The sequence below is a fragment of the Equus quagga genome, chromosome 18 (genome assembly GCF_021613505.1).
Source record: "Equus quagga isolate Etosha38 chromosome 18, UCLA_HA_Equagga_1.0, whole genome shotgun sequence".
Taxonomy (NCBI): Eukaryota; Metazoa; Chordata; class Mammalia; order Perissodactyla; family Equidae; genus Equus; species Equus quagga.
In genome coordinates, this window is record NC_060284.1 from 6,110,242 (window position 1) to 6,132,337 (window position 22,096).

Genomic DNA, 22,096 nt, shown 5'->3' on the forward strand with positions numbered 1-22,096 from the left:
AGAACTTCCCGTTTGAGAACCATTCCTTTTACATCTTTCTTCTTCCTTAGATTGTGAGTGGACAATATCTTACTTATTCTTCTACTCCAGCATCTGGCTTAGTGCTCAGTAAAAGTTGTCTGAACAAATGAATGACTGGACAGCGCAAGCTACTTAGCTGAATGGAATTGAGTCTAAACCAGTGTCTGCATGGGAGCAGAACGTGTTTGTGGTAAACCAGTGCAAGGGACGTGGGCCCTTACACAGCGGGAGCTGCTGCACAGACACAGTTCTGAGCAGCAGCCCGGCTTGTCTCACAGGAGGGCCTCCGTGGAGTCATAGCTGCCAAAAGTGGCATCTGCCTATGAGAAATGAGGGTGGGGAAAATTCAGCATGCATAGTTCTGTATCTCTGTTCTCAGTAAAAATAATTTCTTTGGTCAATTAAATCAGATCTGGCCTTCTCCTTATTCCTCTGCCTCAACTATCCAATTTTTCCCACCCCTTCATCTACTTCCCTATGAATAGGTTCATAGAACCAGAAAACCACAGAATTCAGAAGGATCATGAAGGTGATCCCCTTCAGTAACTGAATACCCTGTAGTCAGTACAGGGGGAACTGCCAGTTTTTCTCACAACTGACTCAAGTCAGAACTCTCTGAGCAGAACATTAGTGGAATCAAAATGTAAGGCCTAGGCTCGGTAACTGAGGAAATGACCTAAGAGAGAGTCTGCGAACGCTTTCAAAACAAGTGTTTCTGCTAAACACATTAAGGTGGACCTGTTCTTGAAAACTAGTTAAAGTCAAAAGTCAGAAACACGTTCCAAAACGTGAGTGTGCTAAACTCCATCAATAGTCTCCTGTTGGGGCTGGCCTCTGGCCGAGTGGTTAAGTTCTCGCGCTCTACTTCAGGGGTCCAGGTTTCGCCAGTTTGCATCCTGGGCATGGACCTAGCGCCGCTCATCAAGCCACGCTGAGGCAGCGTCTCACATAGCAGAACTAGAAGGACCTACAACTAGAATATACAACCATGTACTGGGGGGATTTGGGGATGAGGAAAAAAAAAGGAAGATTGGCAACAGATGTTAGCTCAGGGCCAATCTTTAAAAAAAAAATAGTCTCACGTTACGAGGCTGGTTCTGTTCCTAGAGAACTAAAAGTGTGATAAAATCCCTAAGTCTACACAGTCTTGACAACATGTTTCCAGGATTCCATAGATGTGTTTAAATCTCGTTCTTTTCCCTCGTAATTGATAACGCAGTCAATTGGTTGCCATATTTAATAAGCTGTGTTGTTATACTTCTCAATGGGGAGAGTCAATGGCTCTCTAGTTTATATATATACTCGTCTCTCATGAGTTTGCTAAATTAGTCTCTCAGGGTTTGATCAGATCTTGGTGTACTTGTAATTCAATTTATGAGTCTTTAAAGGGGATCATCCTTCCTGGAAATCTGCTGAGTATGCCTAATTAACGCCAGCATCTGGGAAACTCTCCAGACTGCCAACCAGCTTGCATTCCCCAAGTCATCTCTGACTTTACCCGAGCCTTTCCATCCGGAGGACGACACGCTAACACGGGACCGCAGTGTCTGTACTTGACTTCAGTCAGAGAGAGGCCACTTGGTGTTCACGAGGTGGCTCTTCAGGCTCTGTCGGCCTTTCAGAAATGCTTCAACTTGCCTCCTCCTTTTCTTCTCCTTGATCCTTGTTCTAGCCCTTGGGGCTATGCTGCGAAAATTGAAGCCTTGGCTTAGTTAAGCCAACATTAAAAACCTAATAGAGCAAAGTAAAATCAAATCAAATAACCAAGTAGCAGCAGCAATATTATCTCTGCACTTTTATTTTTCTTTTGTGATAATTAAAGAAGAGAAATGCAGATAGAGCCATCATCCCCCCCCCCCCCAACACCCGTGGAAAACCTCGCAGGAGGGGCAGTCCCAGGGACGAGGACACTCCCGGGAGCTAGAGCTGCAAGTGAGAGCAGTGCCCCTCCCACTCTGAAGTCAGCAGGGCCGAGGGCTGAGTGTGCTCGCTGACCTCATTCAAGGTGCACGAGAACTGGCGTTAGTACACACGGTCTAATAGCACACGCTCTCTGTCAGAACACTGGATGAAGAAGGGAAAGACCAGGGGGACCTGTTTGTCCAGGTCCTAAAATGGCAATTTTCCTGGTTATACACACAACGAGTGTCAGCAACATTAATAGTGGCAAGAGTGACGGGATCAAAAGCTCGACTCTTGGTTTGCTGTGCTTATTTTAGCAGTGGTGCGTGATGCAGCCCCCAAAGTAGGCTGGCAGAATTCATGCTGCTGACTCAGAAACCGTCTACATCTTGCTTTATCCTTAAGGTGGATGTTTGGCTCAAGCTACACTTTGCTGAAGCTGCTTTTGCATTAATTTGAGTGTTTAAACCTTGAGGAGCTTGTGAGTAAGTTTATAGAAAATGTGGATTCCAGAGCTAAGACGTTCTGAGCAGCTGCTTGGAGGTCAGGATTGAAAACTTTAGGTTCCACAAGTAGGTGAGCCGGTCTTTCCTACGTTTGACTTCTCTTCCTCCCTCTCAGCTTACCGTTCCTGTTGAGATGCTGAAGTGGTCTGAGTCTGGCACACTGAACGGCACCCCGGGAGCTAACTGTGGGCCTTCGTGCCTTTGGAAGTGTGGCTCCCAGAATGATGATGCTAACCCGTGCAAGATGACCACTGAGGCCCACAGATGAAACATCTTCCTCGTTCTTTTCCTCAGCTCAAGTCCACCGGGTTGCTCCAGGAGACCCCTTCCTTCCAGTCCCCCAGGCTGGCAGACTGTGGCTAAGTTCTTTACCTTCCTCTTTGCCCACCTCCTCCTGATTTTCCTTTGGGGCATTTTTTTCTATCTGTCCCCTCCTCTGGTACCTACAATGAGTGCTCCATACTTTTCCCAGGAATCGTTGCAAAAACCTCTAAACTAAAGGAGACATCAACTGTTAACCATTTTTATCTCTGGGCTAGAGATTAAGAGGGGCTTTTACTTTTTTAGCTATACATTTACAGTCTTCGAAACTTTTTTTTTTTGGTGAGGAAGATTAGCCCTGAGCTAACATCTGTGCCAATCATTCTCTATTTTATGTGGGATGCCACCACAGCATGGCTTGAGGAGCAGCGCGTAGGTCCGCGCCTGGGATCTGAACCTGCAAACCCCGGGCTGCTGAAGCAGAGCACGCAAACTTAACCACTACGCCACTGGGCCAGCCCCACGAACTGCTTTTGTAATCAGAAAAAGGCTTTTGATTAAAAAGGACATGAGAGAGGCATAAGTTGCTCATAGAGTCCTCTTTGATGTGATGGGACAGAACTTGGATAGCAACAAGCACATTTCTGTAGGTTTTTCACATGAAGCGTAACCCGGAACCAAACTCCAGTTCCTGTAGTGGCTGAAGCAACACAACTGTCTTCTATAAATAGGCAGAAAAACTCCGTCTGGATTCTTATCCAGTACCATGTGACAGACAAGATGGAAAAGGCATGCTAGGCAGGGACTGAGAGAAAGAGGGGGGAGTGAAGGAATGAGGGAAAGAGAGGAAAGCCCTAAATAACTCGGGATACAGATCAGTTTTTAAAGGGACTCCTCAGTGTTAGACCTTCGTAACAGGAACTCTCTTTACCCGAGACTCATGGTTTAAATTCCCTGGTCCACGATCACCAGGGAGGTCCACGATCACCAGCGCGTTTTCCTGCCCCACCTCGCCTTTCACACATCACAGGGCTATTTATGGAGCTGCTGGGTGAGCCGCCAGTCCCGGGGGTCCAGCCCTGAGAAGGTCCTGTGTGCTTTGTGACACCCTCTACCACGGTTGGGCAATTTTCAAGACTAGCCAGCAGCTGCGGCTAGTTTTTAAGAAGCGATGCTAACAGGGCAAGGGAGAGGACAACACAGCAGACAAGGGAAGAGGGGTCTTGTCTGACTTCCTGCCTTCTGGTTGGAGCCAGGCTGGAGATGGAGCGCACAGCTTCTCAGGCCCCGGACCTGAAAGCTGAGAGGACTTGATGGTCGTCGTCGGGCTGCGCGTCACTCTCCTCCTGGTTCAAGTCCCTGCAATCAGTGTTAATGGGGCCTCAGGAATGAGGCCACAGGCTCATGTTTGCTTCCTTGGTCAAATGAGTGGCTGAGGTCTAGAGAGGGTTCTGGAAGCCTTTGCCAAGCATGCCTTTACTAATGAGTACCTGCCTCGGCAAGAGCACACAGGTCATATTTATAAGGGGCAGGGAACTAAGAAAAGCAAGACATGCTTAACAAAGGTCTGTTGAACGACTAGTGGAACACGGTAGTCAAATGCATAGGCTCTGGAGGCGGCCTCACCGGGATTCAAGTCTTACTTAGCCGTGTGGCCTTTGCAAAGTTGAAGCTCTCTAAGGAAGAACGCCTGGTTTCCAGTCCAGACTCTGGTTAAATAACTGAATGTGCTTGGTCAAGTTGTTTCGCTTCTCCGTGTCTCAGTTTTCTCATCCATAAAGTGGGATAATTATCCCTGCCTTGTCCGGGTTGTCAGTGGGATCAAATGAGATGATGTCATAAAAGCCATTTGTAAGCGAGAACGTACTCTACAATGCAAGCTGTCATTACAGTTAATTCTAGTGCCTACTGAATAGTAAACTGGTGGAACCAACAATCCCATTGTCACCATCCTGAATCTTACAGAGCAATTTCCCAGTTCCACCCACTCTACCTTCTGGGCACTTCCGCCTCCCTCCTCCCATGACTTCTGTAAAAGACAAGCGAAGGAGAGTACATAATGTTCCTAACGAACTTTCTCAATCAGAGCCCTGTGAAAACGTAAGCACAGGAACAGGGGATGCGAGCAGAACGGGGACGTCTCCTCCAGGTCAGCTCTTCAATCCCCCGATACTTTTGGTTTTGTTTATTTGTTTCAGTGCCCTGTGTCTGACGCTATTTTAACACTGTCGTTTGGATGTACCTCAGCAGGCGAGGGTTCTGGTCTCCTTTCTGCCACAGCTGGCTAGGTGAGCGTGCATGAGTTACGTTCCCCTCATCCCCTCACTGTCTCCCACCTGTGAATTTAGAAGTTAGAGTAGATGGCCCATTGGTCCCTTCCCATCCTGAGGGTCTATCGTTCACCTGCAACCTGGTTCCCTGAACCCCCTGCCCACTCACAATGACTTTCTTCAAACTTTCTGGTATTGGGCATGGGGAAGAGCAAAGGAAGAGTCAGGAGCACAGCAGTCACAGGAGGCGCCTGCTAAGCTTCTTTCCAAATCTTCCTCCCATCCCTCTTGTCGTTCTCCTCTGCAGTGGGTTAAAAAGACCCCTTTCACAGAGGTGGAAGCCAGAGTCGGGGGGTTGAAGTGGATTTGGAGTGAGAAACTGGATTAGCTCTTCAGCCCCATTTATATTTTCTGCAACTTTGGGCAAGCTAAGCAGCTCCAGTCTCAGTTTCCTCATCTTTCAAATGGGGCTAACACCTGCCTTTTACTTTACAGACTTGTTGTTAGGAGTGTAAGAGACTGCTTATGTATAAGTGCTTTGTCGTCGTGATTTACAACGCAACAGCGGTAGAGTCTGGAATCTGACGGCACAAGGGGCACTTAGATCCGGGCAGACTGAAAACCAAAAATGGAGTCACCATTGCACAGAGCCTAGAATGAGAGCATTCCTCGCTGCCCACCCGTCTCTCTCTTCTCCAAGCAGATTCTCCCCAGGACCTTCCTGTTGAGCTCGTTGTCGAATGTTCCCATTCTCAGATGATTCAGGCTCACTTTCTTTGTGATGCTTCAGATGTCTAACACAGAACTGCTGCCGTATTTAGAAACCTCTGAGCAGCACCATGGAATGTGGACCTGCTTCCTGCAGCTCAGCTCCCTAGGTGCAAGACACAAGTGCCAGCCACTTCTCATGGCAAATCGGCTTGATCCACCCGCACCAACAGCGACAGCAACAGGCCAAATATAGGCTGGGGTTCACGTTGGCTGGGGTAAGCGAGCTCACGCACTGAAGGAGGACGAGCTAGGACAAGTCGCTCACCACTTAGCCTAATTGCCCTTTATGGGTTTAGGGCTGTCTCCCTGCAGGAAGGAAAGAACGTGTGAGATTCTGTGAACATATTTTCCTTTTCTCACTCCACACTCTCTCCTCTGGGTGATCTCATCCAGTCGCACCCTTTCTGATGACTTCTAGATCTCTATCTTCAACCGAGATGTTTTACCTGAGGTCTAAGCTACCTCCTGTTGACAGCTCTGCTCACTTGGATGCTCCCAGGATACTCAAACTCAACAGGTGCCAGGTCGGCGTCCTCACCTGCACACGCGCAGACCAGCTGCTCCCGTCCGCTGCCTCCCTCCGGTGAGCCCTATCTTGGGGAATGGCTCTCCATCCACCCAACTGTCTACACAAAGGGACAGTCCTTGACCTCTCCCTCCCTGGGCCAACCCTTGATGAAGGCCAGCAGTCCCTCATCCTGAATATCTCTGGACTTCATCCACTTCTCTGCATCCCTGCTGCCACCAGCCAAATTCAGGTTGTGATTCTTTCACCTGAATTATGGCAGAGCCTCCCAACTGGCTTTCTTACTTCTATTCCTACCCCACTCTAATCCGTAATCCACAACAGGGATGCTCTGAAGTCTGCAAGTCTGATCATGCCGCTCGTTCCCTTGCTTAAATGTTTGCGTAGCTTCCCAGCGCTCAGAGAAGAAGACTCAAGCTCCTTGACGCAGTCTTCCAGGCCCTGAGTGATCAGACCAAGCTCACATCTCCAGCCTCGTCTCTCACCACTCCCCCCTTTCATCTCATGTTCTGGTCCAATGGCTCCCAACCCTGGCTGCACATTAAAGCCACCCAGGAAGCTTTTAAAACATCCCGCGGCTGCACTCCATCCAAGCCCAGCCAAATCAGAACCCCTGACAGTGGAGCCCTCAGTCCCTGCAGAGCATCCTGCCCTCACTCACCTTGGCTTTGCCTGAACCACTTTCCTTTAACCTCGCCTCCTCTCCTGCCCTCTGACCTACTCAGTCATCCTTCAAGCCTCACCCGGGGCATCATATTGTCCTCCAAGAAGCCCTCCCCAAGCCTGGTGCTTTGTGTCTGGGTTAGGCGTCCTCTTCCATGTGCTTCCAGAGGGGTCACTCTGTCCTTCCCTCTGGCAGCGGCAGCTATCACACTGTGTCATCCTTGCCTGCACACTCTGACTCTGAGCTCCAGGACAGCAGGGGCTGGGCCTGCCTTGCTCACCCCTATGTCCCCAGCATCCAGCACAGTGTCTGGCACTTAGTACGGGCTCAGGGCTTTTGTGGAGATAATTAGTTAATTTTATAAAGTCACCCTGGTTACCCCAGACTTGCCAGTTCCTTGTAGCAGCATGGTCTCTAGCCGTATCCATTTCTGATTCCTTTATTCATTCATTAGTAAATTCTTCTCGTATATATTTGAGAACCTGGTATGTGATAGGCATTAACCGTCCTGAAATAAATTTGGGCTTCCTCACATGAAAAATTGCCCGCAACTGGGGCCTGAGACGTATCTGAGGAGTGGCAGCAGAGGGGTCTTGCAATTTCCCTTTGCCCCGTTGTGGAACAGCAGCCGGGAGCCCTGGCAGCTGCTCTGTCGCGCTCACTCCACTCCTCTTGCCTACAGGGAGCCAGGCCAGGAATTCTTCATGGTCACTTCCAAGGATTGCCTCTCCGGATGCCTGAGGCCTTGAACGAAAAAGGCTAAAAAGTTGAAGGGATCGTAGTAAACCCTGAGTTGATGACCCCAAAGGGTAGAAATGGGCTTCTTAAGCATCTGATAAGTGGAAACACAGATGAACATCCTTCCAACCCACCCTGCCCAGGGGGCTCTGTCCCCACCTCCAGCAGCTTTAAAGCCCACCCGTGGACCCCAGACTCCCGTGAGCACTTACGATGTGCCGGCATTGTGCTGCGCTCATTCGATCCCCATGTGAAAACTCAAATCCTGAGTTCTGGTCACTAGTGTGACCACAACCCTGTGTTCTTAGTCATGATGCCAAAACTGTGTGTGGGGAGGAAGCTATTGGGTTTGGGGATTTGGGACGGGTTGAACGATTGGGTTGCCTGCTTTAGTGGAGGAAGGTTCAGGAGGCTTGGAAGATATGGAGGCTTGAAGAGAACAGAGGGGTTTCAAGCGGGAGATGGCTGAGTGGGAGACCCAGAGTTTGATGATGAAGGCCAGAGCGTGGCCCTGCTGGTACCTGGATGATGTGGAGGGGAGAAGAGAAGGAATCAGGTGTCGTCAAATTGGATGATAAAGTCATCAACAATGGCAGTGGGGGAAGAGCAGGGAGATAACAGAGCCCTGCTGTGTGTCAGGGACTGCTCTAGACTCTGAATAGCAATGAACAGGACAGCCAAAGCCCTGTGGTCACAGAGCTCATGTCCCTGTAGGAGTGACAGACAACAGCAAAAAAGAAGCAAGTACCCAAGAAAAAGGCCAGAAAGTGATGACGTGCTGACGAGCAATGGAGGGGTACTTCTGATTCGGTGGTTCAGGAAGGTCTCCTTGAGCAGGTGACATTCGAGTGGAATGTGACAGACAAGAAGGAGTCAGCCATGGAAAAATTAGGGGAAAGAGCATTCCAAACACAGAGAACAGCTGGTGCAAAGGCCCTAAGTGGCAACAAGCCAGAAGAAGAACGGTACCAGGGTAGCTGGAACATGGTGAACGGCAGGGAGTGATGGGCAATGAGGTCTGACAGCGGGCACGGGCTGGGTCAGGTGAGACCTTATTGTCTGCAGCAGGCTGCTCGGATCTTACCATAGGTGCCGTGGGAAGCTGTGGGGTTTCAGTGAGAAGAGGGAGGATCTGATGTGCGTGTGGATCAAAGTTATGGTAGCTGTGGAGTGGCGAAGCATTAGAGAAGGGAAACGGCCCCCAGCAGAAGGAAACCACCATTCACAAGAGGCTCTGGGTTTGGTTTGTTGGGTTTCTCAGACCTTGAAGTAGAACGCATTCTAAGGGTCACCTCCCAAGGTCAAGAGTAATCTGAGGAGCCTGCCTGCTCCCCGTGGTTGTTTGTGAGGAAGTCAAAGAGGCGCAGACCAAGCCTCTTCTTATGGAGAAGAGGGTGTGTGTGATTTTCCTTCCCACTGAAAAACGGGCAACAGAGGAAGAAAAGGATTTCTTTGACTCCCCCTGCAGAAGATGCCACCCAACATCCCCGCGTCCCAGGGCCCTGCTCGATTTACTAAGCCCTGCTGCATTTCCTAACTTTCCCGAGGGCTCTGGCCTTGGGAGTTCCCTTTCCTCTTGCAGGAACCAGCTGACCCACTGTGTTTTCCTTTCCCGCCCCCATCATGAAGGCAGTGGACGCGGGAGTCGCTTCCCCAACTCGCACCACCCCCTCCTCAGGCGTCAGATGGTCCCTCTGTGGCCTCCGTTCCTCCCGCTCCTTTGGTGGTCCAGACTCCTCATTTTCGCCAGATTTCACTTGGACCACATCCTGGGGTGAGGGAGGCGGAGACTTGGCGAGGGAAGCCCGCAGAGATGTGTTCTTCCCCAAGCCGGGAGGGAGCACCGGGCAGGCTGTGCCTGGTCTCCGCCTGGGCTCCATAAGTCAGCTACCCTGAGGTTGCCACCGGGCCCCCGTGAAAGGTGGATGGTTCAGAGCAGGAGCCAACCTTTTCTGCCTCTTCCTTTTGTTCCAGTTGCCGTGAGACTGCCCTGAAGGTTATCACACAAGAGGGGCTCCTGCTGAGCGAGGACAGCACTCTCTGCGCCAAGATCTCTCTGGGCCACCTCGTGAGAGCCTCAGAACTTTCCTACAGAGCTGGGACCTTTACCTCCACTTTTAAGGAGGAGGTTCTGAGAGGTGAGGCACCCACCTGCCTAAAGTGACAGAGCCAGGGTTCTAACCCAGGGGATCGCGTTCCACGACGTAACCACGACGTGCCCACCATGGCCTTCACTTCTCCCTTGCCACGACTTCAGTCCCGAGGTAACTTTCCGATGCAGCTTACTTTCAGGATCTCAAGGGCAAAAAGTTTCCCAGCGTGGACTCCACTACCCACACGAAGCTTCCTTCTCGGGATGGGCTCCGGGCAAATGCGGAGGAGGTGCCGATGGATGATGTCAAGTCCGAGGGCCCAAATGTCTCGCTTTCTCAGTTAGTGGACTTTTAAGTGCCACACATGAAAGTGTTACCAATGTTGGGAGTTACAGATGTAATGTCAATACATAACCATTCCTTCCAGATTTTTTTTTTTTGCATCAAACATGTATGTATGTTAATCTCAGGGAGGAAGAAAAGAAGGGAAAGTGGGAAAATAAAACAACAATGGAGTAGGGAAAAAAAGAGGAAAAGAAAAGAAATTGTTTAGACTTGTCTCTGGCCATCCAGGCTAACCAGCTCCCTGGGCAGAGGCCCCTACTGCAGTCCCACAGGCCGTCCTTAGACTGGGGTTCCTGCCTGGCTAACGACCGGGCCTTCATCTCTGTAGTGCCTGCTCAGAACGTTGAACAGAGATGGAGCTCAGCAAAGGTGGTGGGTTGAGTCAAATGTGGGCCAGGATACGCACAGTGTGCTGCTACTCGGCCAGTTCGAGGCTAACAGTCCCCGAGACTTCTCCCTGTTGAGGTGTGAGGTCATTCTTAGCGAGACTAAGATTTTAGAGACTTGAGAAGAAGAATGATGTCATGATTTAAGCAGTTCTCGAGGAAACACATGGGGTTTCTCGGCCATATATTCTCAGCTTTTTGGCTCATTTGGCACATCTCCATGCTGAATGTGAAAGCAAATGTCAAGCGTGGTTATTATATATGGAGAATTTCACCTCCCGGGACTCACATCCCTCATCTGGAAATGAGAGGTAGACCAGATGTTCCCTACGGGCTCTCTCGCACTCCTGCTCGCTGCTTTGTGTATTTTGGACAGTTATATTTCACTTTTCATTTACTACAAACTGAAAAGAGTGAAAAAGGACAACATCCAGCCTCCCATTTCCCAACCACGGTACAGCTCACCTACAAATGGGATGTCTACAGGATTATGTTACCTCGGACGGCATAAAAAGAAGAGGTCAGCATTCTGAGGAGCCGCTTGGGTTGTGGCCTTCCAGATAAGCCCCGTGGGCAGGCATTCGCAACGACTGCCCTGTGTCATGGACAAAAGGATTATTCCAGGCCTTTTGAGAAGCCAAAACCAGCTATGGTATTCCAGCACTTCTAACTCTATTTGCATTTTCAGCCAGGATGTGTGTGTTGTTTTTTAGTTCTTTCTGTGTTTTATTTTTCCTTTCCTTTTCAAGCAAGTAATTTATAAATGACATTTCCTTAGGCCTCTTTTATTTTTGAAGTTACACAATATTGCAAATAAACTCTCGGATGCTCAAGTGTGTGAGAGATATTTAGTGACAGAACCATGAAGGTTGAGAGCACAAGTCTTAGATCTCTGTTTTGCCACTTAATTAGCTGTGTGACCTTGGGCAAATTACTTAAACTCTCTGAGTCCTCATCTATGAAATGAGGATATTAAGAGTTCTTTCCTTCTTCTCCTGCTCCTTCCTTCCCTTCCTCCTTTTCTCCCTCCCTTTCTTTTCATCTTTCCTTCAACAAATACTTTTGTGAGCACCTGCAACATACAACTCAAGGCTCTGGGAACATGGCATAAACAAAGACAAAGTTCCTTTCCTCATGAGCCTGAGCATCTAGTGGAGTGAAACAGAGAATACATAAATATGGACGTCAGGTGGCAAGCGAAATGAGCAAAGCAGAGTCAGGGATGTGAGGGAGGTAGGGAAGCTGTTTAGAAGGGGTAATCAAGGAAGGCCCCTCTGAGGAGGTGGCATCTTGGCTGAGAAATCAGCTAAGTGTAGAAGAAGATTCCAGGTTGTGGGAACAGCAGACGCAGTGACTTCAGGTGGGAGAAACGCTTTGAGTGAATGCTTGAGGAAGAGTAAGAAGGTCAAGGGGGCTGGAACGCTGCCCCATGTGCAGCCTTTAGATTTTGCTCTAAATGAGTTTGGAAGCCACCGCAGGTTTGAGCAGAAGAGTCGAACCATGACCTGCAGTCTGTGGAGAAGGCTCAGCTTTCCAGATGCTGTCACACGTGCTTTGACAATGAGCTTAGGGACCGACTTCTCCGGGGGGCAGTGGCGCTGACACGGGTTTATGAGGCAGCGTGTGTGGACTGCTGAGCCCGGTGTCTGGCAGCAGGCTGCGCTCAAGGGGCCCTTGTATTATCACACAGTTAGCGAGGTTGACAGGCCATCCCCAGGGTTCTGCACTGGTGGTGAGGGAGCACCTGCCGGGGTCCAAGGAAACAGGGCGAGAAAACCCGCATTTCTTGAGCACTTGCTCTGTGCCAGGCCTGGACATAGCTGGCCCAGGGACACTACAGAACAAAGCGGCACGCTTTGAGGAAGGGAAAACAGTGGCATCTGACCCCAAAATAGCTCCCCCACCTTGTACCAATCTTGTCACAGTGCCCAGAACTAGTCACAACTTTGTGCTGAGGTCACCATCCAAGTGTGTGTTTTAACCCGGGACGGTCACATCAGGCCCCGTTCTGCCACTTTCACCGTGATGTGATTTCACGGATCAGATGAACTACATAGCCACCCCTATGGCTCTGGAGTCTGTGGCCTGGGGTCAAAGTTCAACTCAACCACTTACTAGCTGTGTGGCTTTGGGCAAGGTACTTTAACCTCTCCGTGCCTCAGGTTTCCCATCTTAGAGATGATTGTGGCAACTGGCTCTCAGGATTTATATGAGCTAAAGTGAGGTAGAGCATGCAAAATGCTTTATCCGACTTCACCATAGGATTCGCACGGTTAATTAATGAGCCAACTGGAAGAGCTTTTGATTTGGAAAAGAGATAAAAAGCTCTGCCATAAATTCTGGCAAGAAATCTCCTATAGTGTTCACGAAGGTTGCCTTTGGATGGTGGACTATGGTTGATTTGTTTTTCCCTTTGATGAGCAGGCGTTACTTTGAGACCAGGGAAAGCTTTTTTTTAATGAAAGAGATGAGGAGGCCTTCTTTGCAAACAGACCTAGGCTCTGATCCTTATTAAATACTGCCAAGGAGAAGGCAACTAGAGTTTCAACTGTCATTCTACAGGAAGCAAAGTCTCAAAGAGACCCAAAGTGACATTTTCCAGGCTCCCTCCTACCTCCCGTTCTTCCATCCCTCAGGCCCATAAGGGAAAGTGATTCACAAAGTCTGTGAACCCCGGAAACGTGCCATGCGCCCACCGGGGCCTCGGTCCCCCATGGAGGGAGAAAGTGGCATGGGTGGAGCCCTGTCCCAGGGCAGCAGGAGCTCGACTCTTTCCTGGAGCGCGCATACGCTGCTCCCTGCCGAGGAAACCGGCTTTTCCTCCTCGCCTCCGGAGGAGGAGCCAGCGCTGGCTCTCGCCCCAGCTGGCCTCGCTCCAAGCCCGCCAGCTGTCCATCTCTATCTTGGAGGCGCAGCTTTGACAAAGTCCTTGGCCCTGTTTGGAAATCCCCCTCCCCTTGCTCCCTCACACAAAATTAATTGGAAACGCTTGGGTTAAGCTCACATTTCCCTCCGAGGAGCCTGTGTCCGAGCCTGTGTCCGTATGACGCGGAGGGTCTCCTGGAATGAGCCACATCCCTCTGGCCTGCAGGGCGTGCAGAGGCCGGTGCGGGATGGAGCGGGCAGGGGCCGGTCCTCGGGAGGGTGCTTGAAGGACCTGAGCTGCTTCGCTTGGAGAAGAGAAAACGCACAGAGACCCTGAGAGTCCTCTCAATGAGCTGTTAGCATGGGAAAGGTTTGTTTGGGAATATCTCAGAGAAAAATTGGAAGCAATGAGGAGAAGCTGCAAGGAGGCAAATTGCCTTAACTTTCACAACCGGAATTTTCCAGCACGCAGCAGGCCCCCAGGTTGAGGTGAGTTCCATCCCAGGAGGTCTGTGTATCCAGTTTGTTTCAGACGTCATCAACTGGAGAGTGCACAAAATTCTTTTCAACAATTACTTGGTCTTTATTATGTGCCAGGAACTGTTCTAAGTACTTTACACATATAATTCTCGGAAAATTCACAACAACCTTCTGAAATAAGTGTGTTAATATCTCTAATTTACAGATAAGGAAAAATAAGTCTCAGAGAGGTTCAGTAACTTGTCCAGGGCCACGCTGTGATTCAAACCCAGGTAGCCTGGCTCCAAAATCCATGCTCTTAACTACTACAGAGAGGTCACGTTTATACCAATATCCCAAGATATGACTGTAGACCCCTACTTGTCAAATTATAGGGCTCTGTCCCCCTCACCCAGAGGTGCCCAGATCTTTTTCGGGAGTCCCCATGCAGCGCCTCCCTACTCTGACAACCTTGCGGACACAGTCTGAGTCCTGTCATGCACCCTGTCTTCCCTCTCGGCTCTGTTCAGGCAGTGTCGCTGCAGCCTCTGCCCACCGCACTAACTGTGTCTGCACCAAGGGGCTTCCTCCAACACACCCTCATCCTAGGCCTCAGGGTGCCGGGTGCAGCTGGCTTCTGAGCAGAGCTGTGGAGAATGATCTCACTTCTGTGCCACAGTTTGTCATCTGGGCCTGCAAGAAACAACATTTTCGCCCTATCTCTCAACAGCAAGATGCCCCTCTAAGCTACTGCCCTCACGTCCTTGCTTGTAGGGTTTCAGACACAGCCCAACGGTTGGAGTTGGGTTGTACGACACGCTATCCCTCTCTGACACCTTTACTCTGTCTCAACTGCCTCCTGTCACTTGGACGAGCAAAATAGATAAAGCTCTCTTTCTGCCAGCTGCAAACACAGGGCCCTCAAGCACCAGGCAAAGATACACTCCGAAGGGATGTTGCCTGGCTTCTCCCCAGCCCTGCCCAGCCCGAAAGGACCTGTGATACTTGTTGGCAGAGGAAGGAAGTCTTGGCCAAGGATGCAGGGGAAAAGGGTGCTGGAGCAAATTGGGCGCCGGAAAGAATGGTAAGGTCTCTTCAATCCTAAAATGTCAGAGTTGTAAGTCCCAAATAATTTGATAGGGATGGAGCTGGTCCAGCCTGCTTCCTCAACAGCTCCTGCTGGGTTCGTTTAGGGAACAGTACACTGTGTTTCCAGGTCCAGTTTGTAGCAGTTTCTGGATTCTGCCTCACTCACGGAAGATAAAGAGGGAAGTAATGGCCGTCTAGCGCAGTCCCCTTTAAGCAGGTGTGGAAGGTGGGATAAGAAGGCTGGGATCCGTCATCAGTCATCATCGATGGGGAACAGCTAATGGCTCTCTCCACTGAGCCGTTTCCCTGAGGGAAGATGTCAGAGATGAGCTGCCTGTGTTTGTGCTCCAGTCTCCTGCTCTTCAGGACGGGAAAGGTGGCAAGGCTTCCTTTAAGCTTTTAACGTCTCCGTCTTAACCAAGAGGGCCTCGTATTGTCTGTTAGGTTAATGTGAGAGATTGGGGACATTCAGATCCTCTGATGGTTCTGTGATCATATTTGACTGCAATACGGGAGAGAAAACAGGGACAAGAGTGTGGCCTGTCTCATGGAGGTTATGAAGAACAGGGCTTGGCAGCCAGCCCCAATATGGCCTCCAGGAGTCCTTGTCTCCTGGCTTTCATGTCTTGCATAGTATCTGTCTGCACGTTGAACCCATGTCTGTCTATTTAGCCAATTAAATAAGGCAAAAGTGACGGTGTGTGACTTCCTAGGCTAATCCCGGCTTCCAGCTTGGTCTCTTGGGTTGTTTGCTCCGGGGAAGCCGGCCACCATGTTGTGAGGGACTCAGGCAGCCCTGTAGAGAGGGTCATGTGGGGAGGGACTTGGAGCTCCTGCCAAAACCAGCACCCCCTCATGGGCCACGTGAGCAAACCGCCTTGAGAGAAGACGCGCCAGCCCCCGTAGGCCGTCGCATAGCTGCGGCCCGGTTAGTATCTTGACCACAGCCTCATAGGAGACCCCAAGCCAGAACTGCCCACACTCCCCCTTACGGGAAACTAGGATAGGTGTTGGCAGTTTCAGCTGCTGAGTTTTGAGATAATTTGTAACATAGCACTTGATGACCCATGCAAAGAGCAGGTCTGATCACGGCACGGGCTCCCCAGCCCACACCCTGTGGGTTGGCCACCTCTTCTGCTGTCTCCTTGGGAAGCCAGAAGGGCGGTTTCCTCATCCCATTGGAGGGCCCATGAACCAAATCCAGCCCTCCCCGGGCCAAATCTGCCCAGCCACTTGTTTACATATTGTCTACAGCTGATTTCTTGCTACAGTGACAGAGTTGAGTAGTTGTGACACTCTGGATGGCTCACAAAGCTGAAAATATTTACTCTTTAGCCCTGTGTAGAAAGAGCACGCTGACTCCTGTGCCGTAGGAATTTACGGTCTGACGGTGAATCATCTCACTCGCACACACACATGCACACCCCCCGCACCCCGAGCCGGAGGTGCACGCAGGCTCCGTCACCTGCCCGGAGAGCCCTCTCTACTTTCTTCATGGGCTGACTCCCAACCCCAGGAAGGCTGCTCCTTCCAACCCCAGGTCAGACGCCGCCTCCTGCAGCCCAGCCTTTACCTGGCAAGTCCCTCTCTTCCCGTGAGGCTGGCTTTCCCATCACCTCCTTCCCTGGCTACCTCCCCAGGCGAAGCGAGTTCTAACAGCTTGTTTTCCTGCCTCTTTAGGAACTCTAATCCATCACACAACGGGGGGTTTTGTTGAGTGTCTTTCCCCCTGCCTGGCTAGGAGCTCTTCAAGGGCAAGGCCTGTGTGTTATCCATTTTATAACCTCAGAGCAATATACCTTTATCTATTCATCTCAAATACATATTGAATGCTTCTTATTCACCAGATAATTTTGTGGTCCTGGGGTAGCCAGAGAAAAAGACAGCATCCTCGTCCTCAGGTTGCCCTAGGATGGAGGTGGAAAAGCAGGCTGGGATAAGGATATGATTGATGCAGGTGCATGCAGGCTTCCTTGTGAGCATATTTGCTGTTGCCATCTGCCAAAACAGAATAATTTTCAGCACTTTCACAGCATTTGTTATGTATCAGACACTGAACATAGCATTTACCTATATTATAATTTATTTACTCTTTACACCGCATGAGGCAAGAACTGCAATTATTTCTATTCTACAGGATACAGAGGCCCAGAGAGGTCAAGTAGCTTACTCAGGGTCACGGAGCTAAAAAAAGTCAAATGAATTTCAGAGCAATTATTTAGTTGACTAATTAGTTCTGCATCTCAGAAACATGGCACGCGTAAGGAGCTGTCATAATGCTGTTCTCTCTTTGAACGCTAGGTGAGTGGTTTCTGCTGAGCTGAAAATTCCCACTCCAGAGGCTGTCGGACGACTTGCGCTATGCTTGGCATTTTATTTCTAGGCATTGCCTTCTGGGAGGTTCTGCTGTTTAAATGACCACACAAGCCTGCTTTCCTCACTGAATTGCACCACTTGCCATGTTGAAGTCATCCCCAGTTATCAGTTTTGCTTTCCTAAGGCCCTGCAGAGGGAAGAACAATTCAACAGCAAACTGTGATTTTTTTCTTCCACAATCAGAAGGACCATGGATTGTCCACGGCTGAGCCGAGCTGGGGCGCTGGTGCCTTCTCTCTGCCGTCGCCGCCTCCAGCTGTGGTCTCAGCTGTGGATTAACTGGTCAAACCGTGGGTGCCATTCGATGCATTGATCTAAAGAGACCTTGTGCACAGTAGCTAATGATGCTGGTTTTGGCTTAAAGAAAACCATCGCCTTGTGGTATGAATCACGTCACTCAATTCTATTTCCTCTTCTAGGAATGAAGACTTGGAGCTCCAGCGCTGGTCCCTTGTACAAACACACAAGGAGGTGCTCCGAGCCACTCCTCCACTCTGTCCAGGCTGCTCCTCTGGGCTTGGTTCAGTCTTGCTTCCAGAACACGTAGGTGCTGTGTGGTAAAGGGGGGGGGGGAGAAGTCCCTGCTGAGGGTGGTGACAATGCTGAAGGCAGTACGTCCCTTGTCCCAGGGCTGTAGCTCAGCATGTCCCCCCAAGGGAAAGGTGCAGGTGGCACCATGAGGAGCGGGGTGGGTGGGGAGGCCAGCCCATCCATGCAGGGTTTTCAGCATATTCACCGCATTCGACAAGTCCTGATGAGTTGGCAATGTGCCGGACCCGGCTTACAGTCAGGTCCTGGAGTTCACAGTGGCGAATCAGACAGACATGGTTCCTGCCTTCCTGGAGCAAGAGGAACCATCAGGAACAGATATCAAATAAATAAAATGATTACAAATTATGGGAAGTGCTGTAGGAAATGAAGAGAGGGCTATTAGAGAGAGTAATCGAGAGTGGGGGCTGGGGCGGGACATTTGTTTTGAATGGGATGATCAGAGAAGGTCTCTCCGAGGATGTCAAGAATCCAATTGGAAGGACAACGGGGCGTGAAGGATAACGAAGGCAAGGGAGAATTCCAGGCAGAGGGGATGGATTGTGGGAGGTCAGCTCAGGAGAACTGAACGAAGCTGAGCCGCTCTCGGGGGTTCTCCAGGCCCAGGCTTCCCGGTGCTTCCCTTTGTTTCATGCAAACACGCTCCCGGTGAGAGTTTGAGAGGCAGCTTTGCGGGGAGTACAGTTCACCGGGGCCGCAGCCTTCGGCTGTAGCTCTGAGGCTGAGTAACAGGCATTCATTGAGAAAGGAGGACACTTTGGCACTTGGGGTCCCTTCTCTTTTGTTTTAGGTCAAGCAGGCCTGCTCAAAGCTTACCGTCATAAATTACTTAGGTTCCCTGGGTTGAAATCCTGGCTCTGCCACTTGGAAGCTATAACCCTGGGCTTGTCACTTAACTGTTCTGTGCCTCAGTTTCCTCATCTGTGAAATAGGTCTAAAAAAAAGCATCTGTCTCATAGGATTGTCACGAGAATTTAATTAGTTAATGTTGGCTGAGTGCCCTGAGCAGTCCCTGGTGCGTGAGCATTCAACAATTGTGTCACTGCTATTGTTATCATTGCATGTAAGCCATCGTACCCCACTGATCCCTCGGATGGCGGTGACAGCGGTGCTGGTCTCCCTGAAATCAAGATGTACGCCTGCTCACACAGCTCCAGTCAGACGTCATTTTTATACCAGGGGCTGTCAGACACTTCACTACCTCATTTCCTTTGATCCGGCTAACAATCTTCGGGAGCACACGTTACTAACCCCGTATTAGCAATGCAGAAATTCAGGTTTCAAGAGGTTAACTGACTTACCCAATTCCATGGAGCCCATAGGATTCCTAGGTCCGCCGCTGAGCTTCTGACTCAGTAGGCCCGGGTAAGGCCCAGGAACCTGCATGACCCCTTCCTCAACTGTCCCACTCCTGATGACCGTGACCCCTTTACTGTGCTTTGGAAAACCATGGCCTGGAGCTCCTCTAAGGCTCCTTCTGGCTGCAAAGTCTGTGAAGACGAGACAGTCCACACGTTCCGAGCCTATAGCTTAGTGAGGAAGGCAGTTTGCTGCTCTTAATGTTTCTTATAAGACAAGTAATTCAGTTGTGGCATTGGTTTCCTGATCCAGTCACCATCTGACGGGCACACTGGGGCTGGAAACTGTCCCCAGAGTGTTTTGCATTGTGTAATCCCTTTTCAGAAGCTCTCCTCGACACTTCCAAGATAAAATTAAAAATGCTCTGTTTGGGGCAGCTCATTTCACAGTGAAACCTGACTGAGCTGGGTGAAGGTTATTTGCAGATTTTATCCAAACCATTTGCTGTGGATAGTCATACATCATACGCTTCTGATGTCAAGAAATATCAAATACACTTCGTTATGGGGTTGTGTTAACTATCTATGGTTACATAACAAATTACCCCAAAACTTACCAGCTTAAAACAGTAAACATTTATTATCTCATAGGTTCTGTGGGTCAGGAAGTCAGAAGCGGCTTAACTGGGTGGTTTGGACTCGGGGTTTCTCGTGGTTGCAGTAGAGCTGTGCTGGGCTGCAGTCACCTGCAGGCCTGCCCGGGATCCAGGGTTCCCCTGCAAGATGGCCCTCACGGCTGTTGCCAGGAGAAACTCAATGCCTTTTATGACCTAGTCTTGGAAGTGTCACATTGTCACTTCTCCTTTGTCCTGTTTCTTAGAAGAGGGTCGCTAAGTCCAGCCCACACACAAGAAGGGGAGATGTCGTTCTCCCTCTTGAAGAAAGGACTATCAGAGAGTTTGTGGACATATTTTAAAAGCAGCGCAGGAGTGCGCCTGTACCTCCCTGGGGGTGTTCCCCTATATACCGGATGCGGAGCAGTAATCAATAAAGATTACTAAATAATTACAAATTGCATTTGGCACCTAGAGTTTTGGGTAAACTGTTATGTTTCTGTAGTGTCACTGTAAGCTTGCAGTGTGACTTTTGCCGTTTTAAATAAGCTAAAGAAACAGAATGTTTTAGAACATTTTCAAGCTGGAAGGAACTGCATGGATTATCCAGTAACTAGAGCTTAGCCTCATTTTCACTCTACGGATGAGTAACTTGAGATTCAGAGAAGTAAAATATTTGCTGAGAACATGTGTACTATGTTTCAGACAGATACTGCTAAGTGATTTAGATATTTTATTAAGCAATCCCAACATCGCCGATAAGGACAATAAGGATCAGAGAGGCAAAGAGCATGTCCTAGATTAGACAGCTGGTGTGTGTTGGAGATGGGGCCAAAGCCTGCACTGCTCAGCTGCCAGCCAGAGCCCCGCACATGTGACCCCTTCATGACCCCCTGGGATGCGACAGCAGGGCTGGCAGGCCTAGGCACCACAGCAGCAAGGTGAAGGGTCTTCAGTCCAAACGTCCCGGGTTCTCTCTGGTCTGTAGATCTCACCTGCCTTCTGCTTCCCCAGCTAGTGTCCCACCTGGGGCCCAGGCAAGAACCCCAGAAGGGGCAGAAGCAGTGCCCCCACGGCCTGTCGCCTCCCCCCTCACACTGGGCTTCTGACCTTGGAGCTGGCTGGGCACTGCTGAGCTGTGGCAGCCTAGGTTCCTGCCTGGGGATGCCTCTCAGGGTACCTGGGGCCGTTGGTGGATACGTGTCCTGTTCACACTCACACTCAGGATGTTCAGGAACAGGACCTCATTCCCAGGCTGCAGACAGACTTCCCAAGGGCTGCCCGCTTTCCACTCTACAGAGGATGCACCATCATGAGGAATCGAAATTAAAAAGTCATAACAGCAGTGGTCGTAGTAATACAATCAGTTAGGACTCTTTTGATGACACACAGCAGAAAATCCAATCCAAAGATGACACAGCCTCAAGGGGAATTAAGTCAAGAGTCCGATGTGGGCTTGATTTCCGGTGGAGCAGGATGCGGAGCATCAAGCGCTCCAGAAGGACGCGGTTTCTCTCTCCCCTCTCAACGCTGCTCACTCTGTGTTGACTCTGTTCTCAGACCGTCTGAGCTGGTCCCTGCACCCATCACTATCACCAGAGGAATGCTGGTTCTCATTGGCCATCCTGGATGTGGGGATCGGGGAGAGTAAAGAGCACCAAATAAAAAACTGCAGGCTCTCACTGGAAGTAGAATGAAGGGATGTTGCCAATAAATTTGACAAACATTTGAGCTCTTGCTAACTACCAGGCTCTGTGCTAAGCACTCTCCATGCACGACCTCATTTAGTCTTTACAAGTGACTCTATGAAATATGTATTAATATTATCCCCATACAATAGATGAAGAAACTGAAGCTCAGAGAGGTTAAGTGACATGTTCAAAGTCACACAGCTAGTAAGTGATGGGGCTGGGTTTGAACCGGTTCTGTCTGGTTCAAGAGCCGTTCTTGTTCTGTTTCATGAAGCTGCCCGTGGCATCAACTTCCTCTAAGTCATTTAGGCTGGAAACATCAGAGTCTTTCTGTACATCTCCTATTCATCGTCTGCATCGAATCTCGTTGATGCTATCTCCACCACGTCTGAGCCATCTGTTTGCACTGCCACTACCCCAGGTCAGGACTTGGTCGCTTCTTCCTGGATAATATGAATAGCTTATACTTTCCTCAGAGAACACGTGTGTGAGACCTCAGGGCCATTTTAACTTACAAATTTATGTTAACAGTTAGAATCACATAAAAACCTATATCATCTGGCATTCTGAAAAACAGAAAAACCTGGTAACAATGGACCACAGCCTACGTGGCAGCAGTGGCTGAAATGGAGCAGCAGCTGTGCATGGGTGAGAAGACAGACGTCCGTGGTT

At 49.9% G+C, this 22,096-nt stretch overlaps 1 long non-coding RNA gene across 1 annotated transcript; it reads left to right on the forward strand.

Annotated features, from left to right (window-relative positions):
* Window positions 1-5,462: 5,462 nt before the first annotated feature.
* Window positions 5,463-11,316, forward strand: LOC124230002 (uncharacterized). Its single transcript, XR_006886048.1, has 2 exons — window positions 5,463-6,314; window positions 9,634-11,316. It is a non-coding gene; the product is annotated as an uncharacterized LOC124230002 (long non-coding RNA).
* The last annotated feature ends 10,780 nt before the right edge of the window (window positions 11,317-22,096 follow it).